The 10,000-nt window shown below is 52.1% G+C and overlaps 1 pseudogene; it reads left to right on the top strand.

Moving 5' to 3' along the window:
- LOC142768044 (large subunit ribosomal RNA) overlaps nucleotides 1-10,000 on the top strand; it is a 13,481-nt pseudogene that overhangs the window by 2,652 nt on the left and 829 nt on the right.

Consider the following 10,000-nt stretch of genomic DNA (forward strand, 5'->3'; position numbering starts at 1 on the left):
GCTCTGAATGTCAAAGTGAAGAAATTCAAAAAAGCGCGGGTAAACGGCGGGAGTAACTATGACTCTCTTGTCATAGTTACTCGTCATAGTTGATGTGCAAATGGCGCAAGCTCCAGAAGGCAAATTTGAAGGGAATGAAGGAGCGAGAGAACACAATGCGGAGAAAGAGGGATCTGAAGGCATCGATGTTGATGTTCACGGATGTGAACGAGCTGAAACTATTGCAGAATTGATGGAACCCGAGAGCCCTGAGGGTAATGACCCTAAAGGCCAGGACGGTATTCATGCCACAGTACTGCCAATGGTTATTGAGCCAACGGCCACGGCTTGTACGTGGGTTGAACGCACTGAAGGCACATTATGCTATGCTCATATGGCCCCCTCTGCTTCCCCAGCTCCCCTTGGTGGTAGGTCGGTGAAGGCGCGCGCTTCAGCCGACAGCCATGGGGTGTCAGCCTGGGTAATGACAGGGGCAAGGCCTAAGGACAGGCGGGTTATTAACTCCCTACCTGACCAAGCGTCTGTTGATGCTGCGGAGGAGCCAAGTTCAAACGTGGCTTCATACGCTGATTCAGTGGAGCCAGTTCTTGGTGCAACCCCTGCGGTCCCCTCCGGTCAACCAGCTCCCCTTGGCACTGATGCGGCGAATGCGCGCGATTCTGCTGACAGTGTCCATGTGGGGTCAGTCTGGATGTCTACGGGGGTAGGACCTAGGGTCAGGAGGAAGTTCGTACTTCCACCCGACTTACGTTCGTCCGATGACGAGGACGAGGGAGGTGAACCTGTGTTCTGCGGGTCGCCCCCCGGAGAAATCACTCAAAGGAGCAGCATGCCAAAGCGTTCGGGCAACAAGCCCACAGAGGAAGGTTCTGAGAACGGAGCAGCTACCGGCTGTTCCGAAAATGCCGCCCCGGCTGACGCGAATATGACAGGCCACATATCAACCATGACAACGACATTCCAATGTCCAGAATGTACTGCAACCTTTGGTAGCAAGATTGGCCTGAGCCAGCATCGCCGGCATCGGCATTTTGAAGAATACAACGAAGATGTGAATCTGGCCAGACTCAAGCCCAGATGGAAAAAGGAGGAGGAGTACCTGATGGCAACTAAGGAGGTTGAATTAAGATCCCAGAAGGTCCGGGACATCAATGCACAGCTACTAAGAGCGTTTCCGCACCGCACGCTGCACAGCATTAAATCGCACAGAAGGCAGGAAGGTTACAAGAGGCTGGTGGAAGACCTACAGAACAGACTCTACCCAAGAAGCACTCAGGAGGTGCTAGTCGACATTGGGGAGCAAGCTGTTGAGGACGCCTCCCTGGTCATCCCCGAGGTAAATCACCGTGAGGTGATTGAGGCTGAGCTAAGAGGTCTAACAACAAAACCTCCGCCAAGAGCGTACCAAGCATACAAGCTATGGGAGCTTGCAAAGAGATTCCTCGACAGGGAGGATATAACGATAGCTCTTAATGCCTACCTAAGGGAGGTGTTCGCTTCGGACTTGCGTCCGCATGGTCGCCAACCTCTTCCACCTGTTCAAGAAAGTCGCAGGAAGAAAAAGAAGCGGGAATACGCCTTGACACAACAACTCTTCAGACGGAACAGGACACAGTGTGCAAGACAGATTCTGGATGGAGAGGCGGACTCCAAGGTGGAGGATCCCCAAGCTTTTCTAGAAGAATGGAGAGAGATCATGGAGAAAGTGGTGCCTTCATCAGTGTCTCCTGCTATCGAACGCCCGCACAAGGTTATCGATCCTGTGTTCCTTATCACAGAAATGGACATTAAGGCGGCAATGCCCTCATCAAGCTCGGCAGCCGGACCTGATGGCTTTGCGGCGAGGGAACTGCGGAAGGTTCCGCCAGTAATACTCCAGGTTCTACTTAACTTGCTCCTGCTGCTGAAGCGACTTCCACTCTTTCTCACCCAAGCACGAACGATCTTCATTCCCAAAGTTCCTGGTGCTTCAACAGCCTCGCAACACCGCCCAATCTCAATATCTCATGTGCTCCTTAGACTGCTTCATAAGATATATTTCCGAAGGCTGCTTGCTGACCTCGATTTGGACCTGCAGCAGAGGGCATTTTTGCCAGTGGATGGGTGTGCTGAAAACATTCTTCTCCTTGCGACAATCATTGATGAAGCGCGCAAGTCACTGCGACCCTTGTCTCTGGCCTCGCTTGACATTGCGAAGGCTTTCGATAGGGTTGTTTTACCGGCAATCTTGAGAGCCTTACGCAGAAAAGGGATCTCTGAAGACTTTATCTCGTACATTGAAGACTTTTACCAAAATGCGGTAACAGTGCTGACATTCGGAGGCAAATCGCTGGTCGTCCATCCTACAGTGGGGGTAAGGCAGGGTGATCCCCTTTCACCGCTCCTGTTCAACTTAGTCATTGACGAGTTCTTGGCTGAGCTTGACCCCCAGTTGGCCTTTACCAGTGAGGGGATGAAGGTATCGGCCATGGCATTTGCGGACGATATTATCCTGACCACAGCTACCCACTGGGGCCTCAAGCAGCAAATTGATCGTCTGAATTCATTTCTCGGTGCCAGAGGACTTAAGATTAACGCGGCAAAGTCAACGACCCTAGTCATCGAGCCATCGGGTTGGCAGAAGAGGTCCAAGATCCGAACAGACATTGACTTCTTTGTGAATGGGGAACGTCTGGCAACGACGAACTGCACGTCTACATGGCGCTACTTGGGTGTACACTTCGGTGTCAAGGGCCTTGAGAAGGGTCTAGTAAGAAGACAGTTGGCCATTCTTCTCGAGAGAGTGTCTAAGGCGCCCTTGAAACCTCAGCAGCGTCTGGTTGTGCTTAGGTTTTACCTTTTGCCTCGTTTATACCATCGACTAGTGCTCGGCCCAATTTCGGCGAAAACACTGTTGACAATTGATAGAGTGGTCCGTTCTGCGGTAAGGAGATGGCTGGCGCTGCCTCTAGATGCGCCGCTTGGCTTCTTCTACGCTGCAGTAGAAGAGGGTGGGCTTGGAGTGCCATGCTTTAGAACGGTTGTTCCGGCCATGAGATTACGACGGTACCAGACGGTGGCCCAATCTAGCAATCCAGCGTGCGCTTTTGCAGCCACCCGACCGACAATCACTCAGCTTAAGAGGCAGGCTGACAACCTCACCATTTTCAAGGGCACAAAAATCGGCAACAGTAAGCAGTCCAGAAAGTATTGGGCCCGACAACTCCACATGTCGTTCGATGGTAGACCCCTGCAACAATGCAAGGAAGCACCAGGGTCAACCTCATGGCTAGGAAATGGGACTTCACTCCTCCGTGGTCGAGAGTTTATTGACTTGGCTAAATTTCATGTCGCAGCAGTCCCAAATCTGACTCGTCTACGTAGAGGTCGAGAGTTACCTAAGCAGTGTCGTGCAGGGTGTCAGGCTGAGGAGTCGTTGGGGCACATCCTTCAGAGATGTCACAGAACCCACCACGCTCGCATCAAAAGGCATGACAACATTTTGAGGTACTTGGCAGGTAGGCTGACTGAGCTTGGATGGCAGGTGCAGCAAGAAAGACACTTCAAAACATCACAGGGTACGAAGATCCCGGATCTTGTCATCATAAAGCGGGAGAAATCCCATATCCTGCATGTGCAGGTGGTGAGCACGCGAGTTGAACTTACGGAGGCTCATCACCACAAATGCGATAAATACAAAATCCCTGATCTGCTTTTCCAAGTCTCACCTACGCCTACCGTCTCTAGTGTCACCCTGTCATATAGAGGAACATGGGCGGGTGAATCTGTGAGGACTCTGCAGGAGGTGGGATTGACAAGGAATGACTTCAAAATGATGACGATAAGGTGCCTACAAGGGGGGCTGGCGGCATTTAAAATGCACCAAATGTCGACAGCGGTCGTTCGTCGGGGAGTGGGCTCCCAGGGCTAATCAAGGTCCCAGCACCACAAGTCGGGGTGCGTTCTTTTGGTCCCTCTGCCTTTCAGAGGACAAGTTTTCTTTGATCCTGCATCTCTACCAGTATTGGAGGAGGAGACGCCTATCGTAGGACGGCAGGCAACCCTCAAGTTAATCTCCAAGTGGGTGGATTGTGGTATCTGGAAAAAAAAAAAAAAAAAAAAAAAAAAAATAGCCAAATGCCTCGTCATCTAATTAGTGACGCGCATGAATGGATTAACGAGATTCCCACTGTCCCTATCTACTATCTAGCGAAACCACAGCCAAGGGAACGGGCTTGGCAAAATCAGCGGGGAAAGAAGACCCTGTTGAGCTTGACTCTAGTCTGACTCTGTGAAGAGACATGAGAGGTGTAGCATAAGTGGGAGGTCACGGGATACGGCCTCGTTTCGGCGGGGTCCTCGTGGCCGCAAGTGAAATACCACTACTCTCATCGTTTCTTTACTTACTCGGTGGAGCGGGAAGCAGACCAATGTGTTGTCCACGCTTCTAGCGCCAAGCGATGGGCCCTCGGTTTCTCTTCGGGGTGCCGGTTGGGCCTGCGCGACCTGTTCCGAGGACAGTGTCAGGCGGGGAGTTTGACTGGGGCGGTACATCTGTCAAACGGTAACGCACGGTAACGAGTGCCTTGGCAGTTCCAGGCGGCCAGGTGGACCACGTTGGAGCAGAAAGGACGGACGCACCTCTCGAGGCGGGCCGCGGCATGAGCTATGCTGCGGCCCTCGGCTCGGGAACGAGGCCGGGAGCGCAGGGGTCTTCTCGGAACGGCCCCGCCGGACTTCAGGCAACCACGACGCAAGGAGCGGGACTTCGTCAGGATTACGTGGCATTTCTCACGCCGGTTGGAAACACGGACGCCCCGGCGAGAGAGGTGGTGCGGGTCCTGAAGTCAAACATCGACCCGGTGGCCAAAGGGATCCGTGACGTCACACTGCGGCACACAAGGTATGGCGTCACCGTTTTCTCACACACACAACAGTCACTAATAAACATGAGAAACGCCATCGAAGAAAACCCCGTTACACGCAACGCGATTACAGTACGCGTCCCTAACAAACGCAACCCGCACGTTAGGTTTTCGGGGGTAGATCCTGAAATAACAACTCAGGACTTCGTCCGCCTCCTCAGCGAGCGTAACCCGAACTTACAACTCGATGAGGATACGTGTAAGGTTAGGGTATCTTTCAGAGAACGCACAGGGACGATGGGACACGTGGTCGAAGTGGACCCCGAGGCCTTCAAACGAATCATGTCGTCCACACGTATATCCATCGGATGGACAGTCGTCAGGGCATGGGAAGACGTGCACGTCCCCACGTGCACGTTTTGCGCTTCTTACGGGCACGGTAGGAGTTCGTGCCCCGTATCGAACGATGCCGCGAGGGCGACATGTATGCGATGTGCTACGGAGGGGCACACAGCCAGAGAATGCACGGTGAGGGAGGGAGACGCGGCGGTAAAATGTGCAGCTTGCCACCGGGCGGGACTGTCGTCTGCCGGTCATACGGCGGGACACCCGCAATGCCCACTACTGATGGGAAAGGTGGCAAGGCTGAGAGCCCGCACCAATTATGGCGGGGCATAATGGCGGCGCTCCAGCTTCAGGGGGGAATCAAAGGGGGAATCTTCACGTGTCACTCGTCCAAATCAACCTCGATCACGCGCGCCTGGCGACAGGCGCCCTGTGCGAGCGTATGGTCGCAGGGTCGTTGAGCCTGGCCGCAGTTTCCGACCCATACCGAACATCAAAGAGGATACCGCACCTTCCGTCGGGGTTCGGAGTGATTGCCTTGGATGAGGATCCGGGCGCAGCAATCATCTATAGGGAGCCACCGTTTGATATTTGCCCTATTACAGTGACAAAACTGGTGGTAGCGGTATACTGTCAAGCCCGCGAATTTGATTTCGTGTTAATTTCGGCATATGCCCCACCCCACAAATCAATGGACCCTACCCTACAGGCAATTGAAGAAACGCTTCTAAAGGTTAAAACTCCTAACGTAGTGGTAGCTGGAGATTTTAATGCAAAGCACCTAGTGTGGGGGCCCAACGCCGGTGATGAGAGAGGGGCGCGTCTGCTGGAGTTCACTGCGGCCAACGAGCTCATTGTACTTAATGACCCACAATCGCGGCCCACGTACGAGACCCCGTACGCGGCCAGCTGGATCGACGTAACGCTGGCCTCGTCCCCCGCCGTGCAATCCGGAGTCCAGTGGGAGGTACGGGAGGACTTAACCCACTCGGAACATCGTTACATCGAAATCAGGATTGGAGGAAGTGAAGTTCGGACTGGAAAACGGTTGACGCGTTTTGCCCAAGCCGAACTACTCAGGGCACTCGCAAGGGACACTTGGTTCGATCAAGTGTTAGGGGCCGACATAACGTCAACGACGGCACTCGACTTCGTAATGGAAACATTCTACAAAATCTTCCAAAGCCACCGGCGCAAACAACTGCGCCCAATAAAATCTAGAGCCGGAAAGTCGTGGTGGACGCCGCAATTGGCAGAGGAAAGGAAGAGAGTTAATGCAATGCGGCGAAGGTTTCAGCGGTGTCGAAACCAAGATCTCAGAGTGTGGTATAGGTACGAATATTCGAAGGCGTTGGCGATGTTTCGAGCCCGAATAAGGGAGGCCAAGGATCGATACGAGGCTGAATGCAACGCGGCGTGTTCGAGACGTAGTGTTTTTTCGGCCCCTTTTAGGGAAGCCTTCGGCCGCACGAAAAACGCGAAATTCTTGCCACCTTTGGAGGGCCCGGACGGAAAGCTCACGAGCTCTCACTTGGAGTCGGCCGCCCTTCTCCTTCGTATGCAGGTAGCTGTAGACGACCCCGACGTTGATCTGCCCGGACATGTCGCAATAAGAGAGTTGGCGGCAGCCTCGTATCGATCAAGGCTACAGGATGTACCTTTTACAGATGGCGAAGTGAAAGAAGTAATAAGTAAAATATCACCGAGGTCGGCGCCGGGTCCCGACGGCATTACGCCCGGCATAGTTAAGGGCTTATACGAACAAATGCCAAACTTCATAATGTTCATCCTTAACACGGCACTGAGGCTCGGTTACTTCCCCAGATGTTGGAGACGAGGCCGCATCATATTTATACCCAAACCTAACCGGCCCCCACAGTCCACAACATCATACAGACCAATATGTATAAACTCAGTATTTGGAAAAGTCTTGGAAAGGCTCCTCAACGGGCGAATCTATAGCTTCCTGTGGACGAACGGCCACGTACACGCCCAGCAATACGGGTTTACGCACGCCAAAAGTGCAGTACTAGCACTGCACAACTTAAAGGCGAGGCTCGTACAACTGCGCGCGATGAAAACTCCAACCATACTAATGAGCCTAGACTTCCAAGGGGCATTCGACAGTGTATGGCACCCTCAGGTGCTCCGCTTCCTCAGAGAAAGAGATGTCCCAGCGAACCTATATCACATGATACGGTCGTTCTTAACGGACAGATCCATAGTATTTAGAACTCAGGCTGGGGAAGCGGAGGCACGGCCTACCCTGGGTAGCCCGCAGGGATCGCCCCTGTCGCCTCTGTTATGGAATATCACAGTACACGAATTACTATGTATGCCGATGCCGAAAGGTGTAACCATACAGGCATATGCGGACGACACCTTGATCATCATCCCCGGCGAATCGAAGAAGAAACTTGAAGAAACGGCATCCGAAGTACTCAGGAAAGTACTAGAATGGGCGCGGGTAGCAAAAGTACGGATAAACAAAGACAAGACGCACTGTGTACTGTTTGCGCACGGCCAAGGCGGACTTGGAATGAAAAGTCGCCTGACCGTGAGAGCGGGAAAAGAAGATAAAGCCCTGGCATTCAAAGAGTCAGTGAAGATCCTGGGCGTCACGTTTGATAGACGCCTTTCGTTCTTCTTACATGCAGATGCCCTGAGGGCTAGGGTAGAAACACTTCTGACGTGTGTAAACACCCTAGCCCGTTTACAGGGTGGACGACTACGCCCCGAACAAAAGAAAACGTTGTACCGCAACGTCATCCTCCCGGCAGTCACATACGCGTCACCGATATGGTGGGACGAAGTAAGCCCGGACTGCAGGTTGAAATCCCGAATGATTTCAATACAACGATCAATTCTCCTACACCTGTCCGAGGCATTTCACACAACCAGAACGGCCGCCTTACAAGTTTTAATGCATGCTCCACCTATCGAATTGGAACTTGATCGAATGAACGCGGAGTTCCGTCTGTTTACCCTGCGAAGTAGCGTTCGATACGGGGATCTGATCGTACGACCGGAAGAAGTAATGTACCCGGTCGATCGGCTCGCGATCCATCCAGCCGAGCGTGCCTCATTTCCCCATCGGCGTCTGACGGCAGGGGAAGCCAACGTGTTGGCAGGACGTAGAGCACTACACATATACACAGATGGATCCTATGCAGAGGGAATGGCAGGGGCAGCCTATGTCGTTTTCGGCAGGGCGAGCCGAGTGGAGGCAGTGGGTAGATTTGCTGTATCGGGAGCCACGAGTGCATTCTGCGCAGAGGCTGTGGCCCTTGGAGAAGCATTAAAATGGTTAAAAGATCACCCCACTGCCCAAGACGTATATATCTATACGGACTGTCTTTCACTCCTTTATGCATTAGGATCCAGAACTAACACCGATCCGCGAATTGCAGAAATGCAGAGCACGATCAAGCGCATAGAGGTCCAATCGAGTATAAAGCTCTGTCACGTTCCGGGGCATAGTGGAGTTTTCGGCAACGAAGTCGCCGACTTCATTGCCTCCCGCGCAGCAAGAAGAGGCATCATAAGACAGAGCAAATGGTCCTCGCGCACTGTGCGAGCGAAACTTAATAGAGAACTCAGGAAACGCTGGGCTTCTGAGTGGTCATCAGAAAATAGAGACACTGAACTATATAAGTGGGTACCGGATTTATTTCAACTACCGGCGTATTTCCCACCCAACAAGGCATTAGTCCAGTTGCTCACGGGCCACGGACGATTCCACACATACTTCCGCAGGTTTAACCTGTTGAGAGAGCCCAGGTGCTTCTGCGGGAGTATGTGTGAGGATATCAAACACTACCTGGCGGAATGCCCCGTTACTAAAGACATCGCTGAGCTAATAAATCCTCGGGTAACCACGGACAGTTCGATCTACCCATGCGTTATAAAACAGGCACGTAATCGAGCTCTACTAATACAGTTAGTAAAATATATAAGCGACCTAATCCCGGACATTTCGAGATAACAAGTAGTGTTGCCCTCGGCCTTTGAAACAGCGCATGCCTAACCAGAAACACCATCTACAAGTACAAACACAACAAAAGAAACGGTAGAAGGCGCGTGCCGCAGGATACACGCGTCGCCTCCCCCTGTTGACCCTTCACGGGAGAGGTCTCGTACCTCGGGGACGTGGGCGCTGTATCCTTGCTGGCGCGCGAACGGTACACTAGCGCAACACGCAGAATATAACAAAACGGTGACGCCCCTCTACAAAGATGACCTCAAGCAAACGAGAGGACTACCCGGAAAGAGTCACGGGAAGAAGACGTGTAACATCTACCCATAAAGATCGAGAGCTTCATCGAACCAAGGTAACAGTAACCAAGACGAAGACAGTGGAGTGAAGCGGCAGCTCTGGAAACGTGAGAGCTGAAAACACGAGAAGAACGCGTGCAGCCGTGCGGAACGTTCACAAGTTACCACGGATTGTGATCAGACAATGTGTGGTTTTTTTTATGTTTGATTTTATTTTATCTTTTTTTTTCAATTTTTTTTTTTATTTTCTTCATTTTGTTTACAACCGGGCACGGCCCAAAAGTCTCTGTCTTTTATTATTATATTAAAAATAGCGGGGTCTCTGTGCTCGCTGAGCCCTTAGGACCGCCATTTACGTTACCGTCTGCCCACGATTTTATTTTATAATTGGCTTTTCACCAAAATTTGCGCTTTGGGTACCATTTAAAAACCCCTGTTCATTTATTTTGATTGGATTAAAACCTGGTATGCTAATGCAGGAACAGGTTCTCCCACAACTTTATTTTTGGCTTTCTTTTTATCTTAGCTGGGAATGA

The sequence above is a fragment of the Rhipicephalus microplus genome, chromosome 7, assembly GCF_043290135.1.
Source record: "Rhipicephalus microplus isolate Deutch F79 chromosome 7, USDA_Rmic, whole genome shotgun sequence".
Classification (NCBI taxonomy): Eukaryota; Metazoa; Arthropoda; class Arachnida; order Ixodida; family Ixodidae; genus Rhipicephalus; species Rhipicephalus microplus.